Source organism: Sminthopsis crassicaudata, chromosome 5 (genome assembly GCF_048593235.1).
Source record: "Sminthopsis crassicaudata isolate SCR6 chromosome 5, ASM4859323v1, whole genome shotgun sequence".
In the NCBI taxonomy this organism is placed as follows: Eukaryota; Metazoa; Chordata; class Mammalia; order Dasyuromorphia; family Dasyuridae; genus Sminthopsis; species Sminthopsis crassicaudata.
Window position 1 is genome coordinate 204,246,414 of NC_133621.1, and position 15,216 is coordinate 204,261,629.

A 15,216-nucleotide genomic window follows, 5' to 3' on the forward strand; every position below is an offset into this window, starting at 1 on the left:
CCCACAGGGCTCTTTCCAGGGACCTCTTCTTTTTATTCTATTTCATTTGATGATCTCAGCAGCCATCAGTCAACTAACATCTTTATTCTAATGATTCTCACATTTGTCCAGCTTAATTTCTAGTCTTGTATCTCTACCTCCAGGTCACCTCGAGTTGGAAGGCTCAAAGAAATCTTAAACTCAGTATGTACAAAATGGAACTCATTATGTTTGTTCAAAAACTCTCTTCTTTAAAAAGCCATCTATATCCAGAGAGAGGACTATGGGGACTGAAATTGGGGCACAAAACAAAATTTTCACATTCTTTCTGTTTGTTTGTTTGCTTGCTTGTTTTTTTCTTTGTCATTTTTTTCTTTCTGATCTGATTTTTGTGTGCATCATGATAAATGTGGAAATATGTTTAGAAGAGTCACAAGTTTAACCTATATCAGATTACCTGTAGTCTAGGAGAAGGGGAAGGTGAGGAAGAAGGGAGAAAAATTTGAAGCACAAGGTTTTGCAGGAGTGGATGCTTAAAACTATCTTTGCATGAATTTAGAAAAATAAAGTTATTATAAAAAAATAAAAATAAAGAGACTGAGAGGAAAAATTCTCTCTTCCTAATTTTCCTATTACTATAAAAACCAAGTTCCTAATCACCTAAGCTTACAATCTATGTGTCAATCTCTCTCATGCTGCTCCCCAAATCTAATCTATTGCCAATGCCTATAGTTTTTACCTTCATAACAACTCATTCTATCCTGTGTCATCTGTGTCACAAATCTTTTACCTTCCATTTGGCATCAAATGATCTTCCTAAAGAGGAGGCTTGATCACTTCATCAGTCCATTCCATAAACTCCTGTTGATTCCCACCTCCACTATCAAAAATAAAATCTTCTAGTGTCCAAAGCCCTTAATTACCTGCCCACCCATCTTTCCAGTTTTTATTCTTTTTGGCCCCATGCCCTAGACGGTCTGCAATCTAATGATGCACTGGCCTCCTCACTTTGGCTTTCAGGCTAGGCTTAAGTAAATGTGTTTTCAATTTAAGTGAGTTCAATTTTCATAACAAGTTTATCTTAACAGATTTGATTTCATATATGAATGTCCAAACCAACACTTACACAATCTATTAAGCAATGGGCCTCCCAAATTCCTTATCTAAATATTTTTCACAATAGGTATATGGTATTTTTTGTTTAGTTATAACATTAACTATCAACTGTATCAAGTTTCAAAGGCAATCTTTCTGCAAAAAGAGGGAGAGAGGAATAAAAACTGGCTCTTTATCCTTATCAATCCACTAAATCATTAAGCTTATTCTAGTAACTAGATTAAAAACAATAAACTGGGTGGCTTGAGCAAGACAAATTTATGCAAGCTTCAGTTTTTTGTCAGTGAGAGGAAGAGGCTGAATTAGATGATGGCAATATTACTTCAACATCTAAATACTATGATCCTGTAAATCAACATCACTGGTTCCTAAAACTAATAAGTTAATTGATCTTGGATAAGCCAAACCTCTTGACTGTGTCGAATATTTCAACTTTAACATCTTAAGACAAAAATTTTACTGTTTTACACCTACTACATAGTTATTTAAGGTATTAATAAAATATTACAAGTGTGGAGCTCTCTGGAAATGGAAGATTATGTAAGTACAAATATAATTATTCTTCATTATAAAGCAACAAAATATTCTCTCAAGGTTTTTCTGGTAGCATTAGATAAAATTTAAAGGAACTTTTCTTAAAAGTCTCGAAGGAGAAAACTGCTAAGGTCAAAGCATCTTTCTGAGGTATGGATCTACATAAACTTTTCCTCTTCTTCCCATCCTTTCCAACTGCAGAGTTTCAACTCTTCTACTGAACACAAACATTATATCAAACAATTTTCAAGCTAAGATTAAAGTTATTTTAAAAATGAAAGAAAAACAAATTCTTTGTTATATGGGATGGTTCTAGGAGAGGGACAATAAAAGAAAATTTAGGAAATGTAAAAACAAAAGATTTCAATAAAAACTCATTTAAAAATTCAAGTAAATCACTACTACTGTCATTTACATTGAATTAGACAGTATTATTTAAATAGGATACTGGGGTTTTGCCCCTATCTTCTCTAAGACATATAAAACAGTGTACATGCATTTTCTTAATAGTCCATATCCCAGATTTCTGCAATACAGTATTCTCTTCCTATCCTATTAAATATTGACATTCCTCTCAATTTGATCTGGGCTCCTTTTTCAGTTTACTTCTCTTCTGGATAATCTCTAATCTCAACCACATTCTACTTTCACTTTTCTTCTCTACATTGAGAAGCAGCAGTTGCACACTGATTTTGGGACAGAAACACCTAAGTGTAAACTCCCCTTCAGACACAAAATTTAGCTGTATGATCCAGAACAATAACCTTTTTATTCCTCTGTTGCCTCATCTGTAAAATAGGGATAAAACCTGTACTAAGATCTTATAGGGCAATATGAGAATCAAATAAAATTTATGAGAGAATGTAAAGCACTTTGGAAACATAAAAGCATTACAAAAAGTCAGCTCTTGTCATTATCCATTTTATAAATAGACTGAAATCTATTTGTCTACTCCAACTCTTTCCCAAAGTTCCTGTTCCTTATTCCAATGGCCTGACAGGATATTTTACCTGTAATGACTCCCTACACCTCACATTGATAAGTTGAAAAGGAACTCCCTATCTCCCTACCCACCACATCCATGGACTCTTCCATTAAATTCAGTTTTGCCTTTTCCTCCCCCTCCCTCCCCCTAACCATCTCTTTAAGTGCCAGATTCTACAATATCTCTCTAATTCATATTAAGTGCAACTACTCCTTTTCAGATATTGGTTTCTTCTTAATGAGAGGAAATAAATATATATTCCTATGCATAGGAATATATTCCTAATTAAACCTATTCTCTCTCCTCCTGCTACCTCAGTCAGTTAATTTATACAAAGCCCTTGGTTAAAATGCTAAGATACAAAGAAAAGCACAAATAAGGTCCATGCCCTTAAGGAGATCACATTCCAATGGAGGAAATAATATCTAAATATTAACATATATGCAAGATGACACAAAATATATAAAATTAAACTGAAAGGAGAAGGCATCAGTGGCTGATATTAACTAGAAAGGCTCTTGCAGAAGGTGGGAACTGAGTTAAATCATAAAGATCAAGAAAATCTTTTTTTTTTTTTTTTTGTAGGTGAGGGGACAGAGCACTGCAGTCATAGAGGATATTTAGTGAAAAAGGTTATAGCAGCATAGCAGTTACCAACACTTAAAAGATGAGATGCATACATCTGTTTTGTCTAAATTATACAGAATTACAAGATTTTTATTTCCTCAATGGAGGAAGCTGAGAAGTAAAGAACATAGATACTGGCTAAGTGAAAAAAGAAAAGTTAAATTAAATTTAAAAAAAAAAAAAAAAAAGGGACACAGCTATCCCTACATTGGTCTCTTTTGCAATTTCTGCAATATAATACTTTATCTGTAGCTATACAGTGAAAGTATATAGGGGGAAAAAAAGAGGTTAAAAAAAAACCATGTTTATTAAGTTTATTAATTATTAATTTTATTATAAATTATCTATTTGTAATTATTGTTTATATTTATTATTAATGTATAATATAATAAATATGTTGTTTTATTATGTAGTAATTAAATATAATAATTAAAATAATAAATATGATGAACATATTTTTATGTTTATTATATTTAATTATATTACTTACAATTTTATTATAAATTATTAAATTTATTAAATTGTTACCATGTGCCAAGCACTATGATAAGCATTAAGGATACCAAGAAGAGCAAAAAAAGAGATTCTGCCCTGAAGGAGCTCACATCTGAACATAAAACATGTACATAGAAGATATGTTAAGAAGTAAACTGAAAATAAAGACTAAGGGAAAATACTAGAATTCAAAGGAATTGGTAAAGACTTCTTACAGAAGGTAGGATATTTAGACTTCATAAGGAAACCAGGGGACCTAAAAGGTAGAAACAAGGAAGGCACTCTGTTGGCTGTGCTTGATGAACACCAAGGAGGTCAGTGTTACTACTGCACTGCTGAGTGTGGAAGGGAAAGGAATGTCTACGAACAGAAAAAATAGGAAGGGGCTAGTTATAAAGGATTTTAAGAACCAAAGGGAAGAGGGGTTATATTGGATCCTAGAGGTAATAAGGAGCCACTGGAGTTTAATGAATAGGATCGCAACATGGTTAGAGCTGTGCTTTAGGAAGATCCTTTTAGCAGCTGAGCAGAGGACAGATGAAAATCCGAGCTGGGAGAGCCCCCAGCAGCTTGGACCACTGTCCAGATGTGAGGTGATGACAGTCTGTGGTAGTGTGGCGGCGGAGGCAGAGGAGAGAAGGGAGCACATGTGAGAGCTGCTGCAAAAGTGCAACTGGCTGGATTTGGAATACACTGGATAAGGTTGGGTAGGAGTTAAGTGGCAAGGAGGTACTTTGTGAGTCTGATTAACTGGGAGGAAGGTAATGCCCTTGATAACAAGTTAGGAAAAAAGGAAGATTTGAGGGGAATGATAACTAGGAGAAACACTGATTTCTTGGCAGGTGGCCTCAATTACTTTGGTAAACACTTCCTCAAGTGTTCAGATGAGAAGAGGGTTGGGGGGAATGAGGGGAGAAGGATGAGACAAGAATGTTTGAAAGAGTCCTAGTAATGAGAGAGTTAATCAATTAGGGACAGAAAAATGTCTACCTTTTTGCAGTGAGGGTCCTGTTATATAACCTAAATTTATCTTGGACTCAGTCTGCACAGTCTCCCAATTTTCTTCAGCTCTGTTCAGTAGTACTTGAATAGGAACAAAAGTGGTGGATAATGGAAATAATCAAGGTTGAAATTTAGCAAAGGGTGATGTGTTATAGAACAAAGGGGCAAAAGAATAAAGGATAGAGAATGGAAGATTTAGTATATTCTTGAAAAGATACAATTACAGAAAGAAAAAGAGTGCAACCAGTGTAGGTATGATGGCTTGGGAAAGAACTGAGGAGTGGAAGTAATAAAGCTCAAAGTAAGAACAAAGAACTGAGTTAGGAGTCATAAGACATTGTAGAGGTGGAATGAGAAAAGATTATGCTTATATAAAGCAATTTCAGAGTTTACAAACATGGGTAGCAAAGTCAAGGGTACAATCTAAGCAATCTTCCTAACACTACTATGATTTTGTCCCTAAACAAATCAAATATACACTCTTAACTGTGGTATTCAGGGCCTTACATAAGACTATTCCAACTTAAATGCCAACTATTTATATTATTCTACTCTTCCCTTCACATAGTCTACATTCCAGCCAAAATGAACTAATCTTCATCTCCATTCTTATTTTGCCTCTTCCTCAAGATCATGCCATCCTCACACCTAAAATGTATCTGCTCTTTCCCCCATGTAATCTATGAAATGCCATACAGACACACATATACCGCCCACCATTCTTCTCCCACCAACACCCTTATGAACTCTAAGTATAAAGTGATCTTTCCCTCCTCAAACTGCTCACTGCATTTTGCTTGGACTATTCTTCTGTGCTTCTCTCTTTCATATCAATATTATTATTATTATTTATTAATCATTCTCCCTATTAGATTTTAAGCTCCTGAAAAATCAGGCTTGTGTTGTCTTGGTTATCTGTAACTTTGGAGACCTTAGAACTTGTATACTTTAAGTGTCTAATTAAAATTTGATGAAACTTGATCCTGAAAAAGCAAAAGAAAAAAATTGCATTTTAGGGAGTCTACCTTCTTTGCAGAATTGGGGGTTGGGTAAATGTCAGTACATAATATAGCATATTCTAGCAGACTATTGCTGAAAAAAAAGTTAGGTTTGCTAAATTGTGGAATTTTTCCCCTTCTCTTCTGATGTAATGCTTCTGATGGGATGCTTCTCTGAGTAGAAAGAGTGGGGTACTATATTGGAAATGAAAACAAAAGATATCAATAAAAAACTTTAATTAATTGGACATGAAAATGATAGCAATACTTCTACTTTTCTTTCAAACAAAGCCAGCACTACTTCACATTACTCTAAGCCAATGGTTCTTAATATTTTATAAATATTTCATTATTTCCATAATGTTGCAACCTTAAAAACCTACCAAATCTAAAACTCTCAAAAGAAATAAATGGCAGGCATCGGCGTCATTAGCAGCATGATCTAACAAACTGAATTAATCAAACCAAGCTCATAATAATTCCATTTTCTCTATAAAGGGGAATTCTTAGACTGTTCACAAGTATATGAAATATATTTCTTTTAAGCAGAGTTTTATTGATCTAAGTGCATAAATTTCAGTGAGAAAAACTATTTTAAATTTGCCAGAAATCATTTCTATGATACACAAATCAAGAGGGGAAAAACAGAAATTACCATGATAGTCCACATTCAACAACAATCTCTTATAAATCACATATTAACATGAAGGCATCCTTCTTCTAATCAAGCATTTACACAAAAGCCCAAAACAAGGACATAATTTGATGTGTTAGTTTTGGGGGTTTTGTTTTGTTTTGTTTTTGGTAGAGGAAATTAGGGTTGACTCACCCAGGGTCATACAGCTAAGTATCTGAGAGTCAAATATGAACTCAGATCCTCCTGACTCCAGGACTTGTGCTGACACCTTGAGAACAGCTTTTTTTTTTTTTTTTTTTTTTTAAGAACTTGAGCTTTTTAAATATGTTATCAGATACCAATAGTTTATCTATCTTAAGCCTCTTTTAAAAAAAGAACATTTAAGTATTTTATGGCTTCTTAATCACTAGATCTCTACACCTAACCAGGTTCTCTAAGAAATAAATGTTTCCAATAAAAGGAAAGAAAAAAGGTTGGGGGGAAAAACAAAAAAACTAGATTCCCCCCAAAGAATGTAATTTTCCAAAAAAGATAACATCTATTGACAAAGTATTAAAAGCCACAAAATAACTTCTAAATATCTAGAAATACTATAAGTTGAAACAAACAAAAAAATTATACAAAGTAAAAAGAAGTGAGATTTTCTTCCATGTCATCCACATATTTATTCTCCACTAAATTACTCCAAGGTGATATTAGATTCTGAAAGCTATAACAGAGAAGCAAAAGCTTTGACATTTCTCACACCAACCTGGAAAGGCTAGAGAGGTCTAGCCAACAGTAAACTGTCAACAAATGAGTTTAGAGAAGTTCAAAGAGGCTTATTACCATAAGGTTGGAATATAGATGAACTGTTTTGGATAGTTACAAACTGCAAATGTTAAAAAAAAAATCTTCTAATATATTCATATAGCAGTTGTCACCAACAATAGTAAAATATATCTGAGCTCTTTATTTATATATCTATTTTCAATACCTATAGCATCCCTACACAAAAATGACTCTGAAATATCATATACACCTTCATACCCCAAGTGGGAAACATTATAAGTTATCAAGTATCTAAAATATATCTACACTAGAAAGAAAAATATATATTTCCAGATTGATTATTCAATAGATATCTTTCTACTCCATCTGATACTATCAGAGATTGTACTCTAGGCCAGCTGTTCTTAAACTTTTTTCTGCCTATGAAATATTTACGTGACTCTGGGTATATAAGTATATAAACAGGTGTACAAACAAAACATTTACTGATAAGTCACAATTTTGCACCCCCATATTCAGTTACAAGATCCATATGGGATCTCAAACCATAGTTTAAGAAGCTGGGCCCTAGACCATTAAAATCATCAGTCATCCAATATATAATCTGTTTATAGACTGCCTAACATTTGAAATTGTTGCAAAGTATTAAAGTATCTCCTTCAGAGATGTTCTATTTGCCTCCAATTTCACCTCTAAATAGATGGCTTGCAAACAGATCTTTCAAGTTATGACCCTTTCTTTTAAAATGTTTCCCCCCTTTTTATGTCACTATCACTTCCCAATCACTTCCCTCTACCTCCAAAGGACTCTCTTATAACAATTATATATCTTAAGCAAAGAAATCAACAAAACAATCATGCCTTAAAACATCCTGCATATTGAACCTCCAGTCTACCACTCCATTATATCCAGATTTGATTATCACTCTTCACTCCTACTTTTCATCCCTAATTGCAAAGTCTCTTCTTCCCATTTCCTTCAAGGATAAGGATCTCCCCCCCCCCCCATCCCACCCTCAAGTCTATTCTTCTGGATCTACCCACTCCTTCCATTGTGTTATTCATAATTCAAACTTACTTTTAAGGCTTTTTCTTTCTCACTTCCTGTCCCTTCTTAATTTTAGCGCCTTCCCTCTGAGATTAGCCTCAATTTATTCAGTTTGTATCTCGTTTGTAACATAGACTTTTGCATGTCTATTGAAAGCTCCATTGAAAAGAGAATCTGTTTTTCACCTTTTTTTGTATCTCCAGAACTTAGCACTTGTCTGGCATTCTGTAGATACTAATTAAACACTAACTGACCAACTGAATGACGCTGCATCCTTGCCCATCCTTCCTAGAAGTGATTAAACTTTCAATCACGGTGTGGGTGCAACAGTTAAATCACTCCCACTTTGCCCCTTCAAGACTATCATTCTACCATCATCTCTCAGCAACATCCCCTCCTCTGAGGTCCACACTCTACAAATTTATCACCCTTAATTTGGGTGACTGAATCTACCAACATCCAAGACATTCTCCTGCTCTCTTCAACAGATGCAGTGCCTGGCTCACAGCCTCTTTCCTTCACATCACAGACACACCAATCCCTGTAACTTCAGCTCCTAGCCAGGCCATTAGCCCTTCCCTGGCCACACTCTCCTCCCCTCCCTAACTCCACCCCTCGGTAAAAGAACTCCAAGCTCGGAGCCTTGTAAGAGAATCTTCTGCCCTCACCTCGCCAAACCCCGAGCCCCGATTACCGCCCCCCCCCCCGTATTAAACAGCACCGGGTGAAATCGCAGAACTCAACTTACTGTGCCCATCACAACTTTATGTAACATCCTCAACTGGCCATTCATTGCAGCAAACCAATCCTTTTACAACTCTAATTAACTGATGAACCTCTCACCTGTCACAGTACCACTTCCCTATCCTTTCCACTTCCAGGAACGCTAAGGCCAAGCCCCGGCGGTCCCGCCCTGGCCGCCTCCTCTCCGCCTCTCCTCCCAGCCTCAGACGTCCTTCTTCACCTTCACTCCAATCTCGCACCGAGAAGCGACCCTTCTCCTCGCCAAAGCCAGCTCCTCTCTATGCATCTCTGCTCTGCCCTTGGCACTACCATCCGTTCTCTCTCCTTAGACTTCAGACTCTTGACTTCAACCATTCCTGTGTCTCCTCCACCCTCAGAAATTACTCCCTTGATCCAACTATCTCCCAGAGCCGGTGTGCTCTCATTTCTTCGCCCCTTGTGGCCCGCCTCCTTGAGGAGGTGGTCTGCATTTGATGTCTCCTCCTTCTCCTCTCGTCCCCTTCTAAACCTTCACACTACAGCTTCCCACCTCCTCATCCAACTGGAGCTGCCTTCTTCCAAGTAACCAGCTAATGACCACAACTTTCTCGATCCTCATCCTTCTGGGTTATTTGCAGCCTTCTAACATTGAGGATCCTCTCTCTTCCCGGTTCCTCTTTCCTCTAAAGAGCTTCTTGCCCTTGCCTTCCCGTTCTCCTCCTCCCTACAATAGCTCTTTCTTACTCTTCATTGCCAGATTTTCATGGAGGCATACTGACAAATCATAAATCGTTTCTCCCTCTGTTCCTCCTTTCTTTCTAGGTGATTTCATCTCTATGCAAATGATTCCCATATCTATTTATCCAGCCCTAGTCTCTCTGTTGAATTACAACACTGAATCTCCAACTGTCTCTCGTACTTCTTAAACCGTATGTCCCACGGGCATCTCTGACTATGAGCCAAAACAGAAGGCATTCTCTTCTCCCACCCCCTCACTCCCCTCTTCTGAATTTCCCTTTCACAGCAGGGAGCACAATCATTCTCCCAATTACCCAAGTCCATGGGGCAGCTAGATGACACAATGGACAGAGTACCAGCCCTTAAGTCAGGAGGACCTGAGTTTAAATCTGGTCTCAGACATTTAACACTTCCTGGCTGTGTGACCCTGGGCAAGTCACTGAACCCCAATTGCCTCAGCAAAAATAAACAAACCAACCAACCAATTACCCAAACCCAAACATTGTTCTCTAAGTCTTCACTTTCACCTTAAATATTCAGCTCATGCCAAATCCTGTCCCTTCTGTCCCAATAACTCCCCTCCACTCATGGAATCACAATCCTGTGTCATCACCCTCTCACCTTTCTAGCCTCCTGATGGTCTCCCTTACCTCAAGTCTGTACCCATTCCAAACGTTCTCCATGGAGATGCCAAAGTTATCTTCTTAAGCATAGCTCTGATGTATCATCCTCTATACCAATTTTAACAAAGGCCACTGGTTCCCTATGACCTCCAGGATCAATTCTAAAAGGCCCATTGGCCTTTAAAACCCTTCACAACCTGCCTCTTTCCTGCATTTTCATTCTTCTAACACTTTATTTACTCCTTTTTAAGTACTGTAAGACAGTGACAAGGGCCTGCTTACCATCTCTCTGGATTCTCCAGGAGAGAAAGGCTGTCCCTTCTCACCTCCACTTTCTGGCTTTCCTAAACTCCTCCAAGATTCAGCTCAAATTCTACCTTCTGCACAAAGTCTTTCCTGGTCTCTCCCCCCAGCCCACCACTTTTCCTGAGATATACAGCATAACATATATATCTTCTATGCATCCAACTATTTGCATATTTTCCTCATTAGAATGGGAGCTGCTAAAGGGCACGGGACTGTGTTTCTGCCTTTATTTATACATTCATTGCTTATCATAGTCCCTGACATTTAGTTAGCACTTTATAGATGCTTACTGACAATTACTGGGAATACGGTCACTGTTCTGAAGACTTTCAATGATGTTTATCCTTTATGTTATCATGGTCATCATGGACATTTTCTCCTGTTTCTGCTCACTTTGCTCTATATCAAAATACACAATTATTCCCAAGTTTCTAAGAATTTTTTCATTTATTATTTCTCATCAAACAACAATAGTTATATTCATAGACCAAAATTTATTCAGTTTCCAATCAATGGATAGCCACATTCCTTCCAATTCATCACTACTAGAAAAAGTGTTTGTATAAATATCTTTATACATATAGGAAATTTCCTTCTACCTCTGGCCTTCTTCAAATGGATATCTAGTAGTATCATTGGTAAAAGGGTACATACAGTTTAAATGATTTTTTTAAATATGATTAAAAGATTTTTTTCTGGAATGACTCAACCAATTCATAGTACCACCAACAGTGTATCAATATGTCTGTCCAAATACAAATTCTCCAACAATTATTTTCATCTTTCATCATGCTTGCCATGGATATGGATATGGAGATAAACTAAACAGAGTTGCTTGATTTCCATGTCTTATACTGTTAGTGATAAATATCATTCTTATTTTTAAAAATGCTGATAATTTGCTTTTCCTCTTTAGAAAACTACTTGTTCATATTTCTTGATCATGTTTATAAAATAGCTAAGATCCTCTTTCCTAAGCTTCAATGTGTTTCCAATTGTTTCCAACTTCATGTACTGACCACACTATCAACTGAACTCAGAATCCCTCTCCCCCAGAATTTGTTTTTCCAGATTTAGAGCTAAAAGGGCCTTTCACAGTTTAACCAGCATACCTATTATTTTAGAGATCAATCATTACAAGCTGTGTGTCAGGAAATGTGCTAAGTACTCTGCACACAAAATCAGAAAATTAGCAGGGGTCCTCAAAGAACTTGACAGAAAGTCTTGATGGGAAGGATGGGAAGAGCCTTGGATGGGAAGAAAATAGCATTAAACAAGCATTAACAAGGACCCAGAAAGACCCCCTGGGAAGAAAGGTTAAATAATGAGTAAAGTCCCATAATCTATAGTTTGGGAGCTGGAATGATGTTAGACCACTCTTGGTCCCCAGGCACACAATTTGGGAGTAACCTTGGCCACCTCCAAATCCTTCATCCTATATATATCCAGCATCTTGCACTGTATAAGTGAAATGCTTTTTACATAAAACAACAAAATTTTATTTACTACTTACAAAAATTATTTCTACATTATAGAGAACTTGGATGATTTGCTGATTATATTTGTCCATGCCCTTGTTTCTTTAAATTTTAGAATGATCTTTCACCAATTGTTTTCATTTGTCAAATCTTTCCCATCCTTCAATGGTCAATTCAAATGTCTCCACAATGCCTTCCCTAATCACTTTAAGTGAAAATCACAAATTAGACTCACAGATTAAATTTTTTACTTTCCTCTTCATTTTACCAAAAAAAAAAAAAAAAAAAAAAGGGGGGGGGGAGGAATAGGGAGGGATCAGTTTAATGTAGCACCTAATCAATAGCAAAAAGGTTTGAATTTTATAAGGTTTTCTGACCACTATATCATATGGATTCTTCTTCTCTTCTGAATACCATAGTAAGTACTTAAATCTACACCAATCCTATGGAATATCACACAGACTTACAGAACATGTATTTGTCTTAGCTCCCTTACTGGATGGATGGCAAGCCCCTATCTCATATACAATAGTTCATCGTACTTTCTGTTCAATAAATATTTGCTTAATGAACAAGAATGACAGCTGCCTACAATGCCAAATCTAGACAATGCTTTTAAAACACATCCCAAGTCATACATTACTTATTTGATTTCCTCTATCCTTTCTTCTTCTACAACACTCCTTGGAATATCCTTTTGAAAAAAAGTTAGCAAACTTACATTAATTACTGTATCCAAATCTAAACTGACCTCTACTCTTACTGTCTATCCTTTAAATAACTCAGAAACTTCAGGTTTTATCAAAAAAAAAAAAAAAAACTATAAATAGTTTATATTCCTTCTACCAAATTTAAAAACAACAATCTCCTGTCCCAAACTCATCACACAGAAAGACATTTTTATAAATTCAAAATTCCACTTCATAACAAGAACTCAATGCTGTTATAACTTCTATTTTTTTCTATAATTCATGATTTTACTTTTCTTCCATGAACTTAACTGGGCTTTGCATTCTCCTATTGATAACACTCTATACACATTAGTGTAAATGGTTTTTAATAATTTCATCTGACTTTTTTCAGTGTTCTTTAAAATATATTCATTAGTGAAAAAAATAGCCTATGATGTACTTGCTAAGTTTTAAAGCATTTAAAATGCAATCCTACTATTTAAGCTTTACAACAATAGCTCTCCAAAACACTGAAAACCACAAACCCTTGCTTCCAAAATGGGGAGAAAAAAAATCAATACAAAGCTTATAGGCTGTTCAAAATTATACCCAAAGCAGTTTCCATCTATATCCTGTACGTATGAGAAGTTTCTATTAATTGTACTCATATAGTTTCGAAAACAGAGCATCACTTCAAAAGGAAATTCACTAAGAAAAAAATTATCACTTCTATTCAATTTCTGTTAACCACTACTTTGCAGACTTTATAATAATTGTATGAAAAGTCACACAAGTCTATATCACATAAAGTGTGCAAAGATAATGGAAAATACAACTTAGTAAGTCTTCTGTAACATTATGCTAAATTTCAGATTAAGCTCGACCTTTTTTGTTTTTCTTTTTCCTCCTAAGATTTTTTCTTAATGCGTTATTTTTTTAAATATCATTTTCACTTTCCAATAACACCTCACCTTTCCCCTCTCTTTTAACAAAGCAGAATGCTTAAGTAAAATACACCAATACACTGACAAAAATCGGATAACTTACTAGGCTCTCATTTTTACACTGATCACTGCTGATCACTGAGTATTCTGGGCAGCCACAGGAATTCAGAGATTAGAGGAGAAAATGGACAAGAAACCACTTATTTTCTCAAGAAACAAAAATCTGATTTTTAAGTTTAAGGAGTAAGATCCTGTAAGAGGCTGTTGGCATTTAAAGTAATCTGGAGAACTGGAAGGGCGACCTCCCCTAAATGCCTCGGCACGGTCCCGACCCCAAACTCCAAAATTTGTTCATTTGCAAAAGTTTCCTGCTCCCCTCGGGCTAGACATCACCTCAAAGGCTGGGGATCAGGAGATAGCCACTTCCCATTCGGGAGCTGAGAAACTTAGCAAAGGGGGCGGGCATCAACAAGGGAGCGGGCGCCCGAGCACAATTCAGACCAAAACGGGGGGAGGGGGAGAGGGGGATTGCCTTCCGAGCGCCCCGAGATCAGCTCCACTCTACCCCGCCTGCGTTTTGTTTGTACATAGTTGTTTGCAGGTTGTCTGCCCAATTAGACTAGGAGCTCCCCGGAGGCGGGGCCTGCTTTTTGCCTTTCTTTGTATCCTCAAAAGTTTAGCTGGTGGGCAACTGGCATTTATTAAGTGCCTACTATGTACGAGGCACGGAGCTAAGAACGGAGATACGGAGAAAAGGAAAAGAACAAACCGACCCCAGTCCGGGCTCGGAGTCATTGTGATTTGTCTTGGAGAAGAGGAGCTGTGGAAGACAAACCCACACGAGCCGCAGCCCGGGGAGCCTCCACTTCAGCCCGGGCACCGCGCTCCTCCGTCCCGGGTCCAGGCCGGAGCTGCCCGGGCGGCGACCAGTCTGCGCCGAGCTTTCTTGCGGGGTCCAACGTAGGGAAGACCCCGAGCCTGGGCCGCCGCCGCCGAGGAACGGGGGAAAGCAGGGCCCCTTCACCCCCAGCCCGGGCAGAGTCCCTTTCCCCCGCCCGCCTGCCAGGGCCGCGCTACTCACGTTGCTCCATGAGCGCGGGTCAGCGGGCGCGGCTTACGGGGCGCCGAGCCCTCGGGCGCCTTCCCGGGCTGCAAGAGACGGCTGTACCCCCCACGATGGAGCCGCAGCGGCGGCGGCTAGCAGGCCTCACTCCGGCCCAAACCTCAGCTGAAGTGCTTCCGGTTGAAGGGGTGGGGAGTAGGGATGGAGCCTAGCACCGGAACTTCTTGGGGAGGGTGGGAGCGGACTCGAGGAAATGGGCGGAGCCCGGATTGGGGAGGAGCGGCTCCTGACAGAGGGCGGGGGCAGAGCAAGCCCGCCCGAGCTGGAGGGACTTTTTGAGCCTCTCTCGGAATCCCTGCAGTCTCCAAGCCCAGGGGTCCCGGCTCCCCGGCAGTGCTCTGGGCTCCTCCCGCGCCCAGGCACGGCAAGCCGTGGGCTCCCATTCAAGATTTAAAGCTGAGAGGGTTCTTGGATCTCAA

The 15,216-nt window shown here is 38.1% G+C and overlaps 1 protein-coding gene across 3 annotated transcripts in view; it reads right to left on the reverse strand.

Moving 5' to 3' along the window:
- Positions 1-14,928, reverse strand: part of FRS2 (fibroblast growth factor receptor substrate 2) — a 106,139-nt gene extending 91,211 nt beyond the window's left edge. For 2 of the 3 annotated variants that reach the window (XM_074269644.1, XM_074269645.1), the window contains exon 1: positions 14,756-14,928. The gene's annotated coding sequence lies outside the window, so the exon portion shown is untranslated. Of the gene's footprint in view, positions 1-14,447; positions 14,689-14,755 lie in introns of those variants that run through there. The other variant, XM_074269647.1, reaches the window with a different exon arrangement.
- Positions 14,929-15,216: the final 288 nt, after the last annotated feature.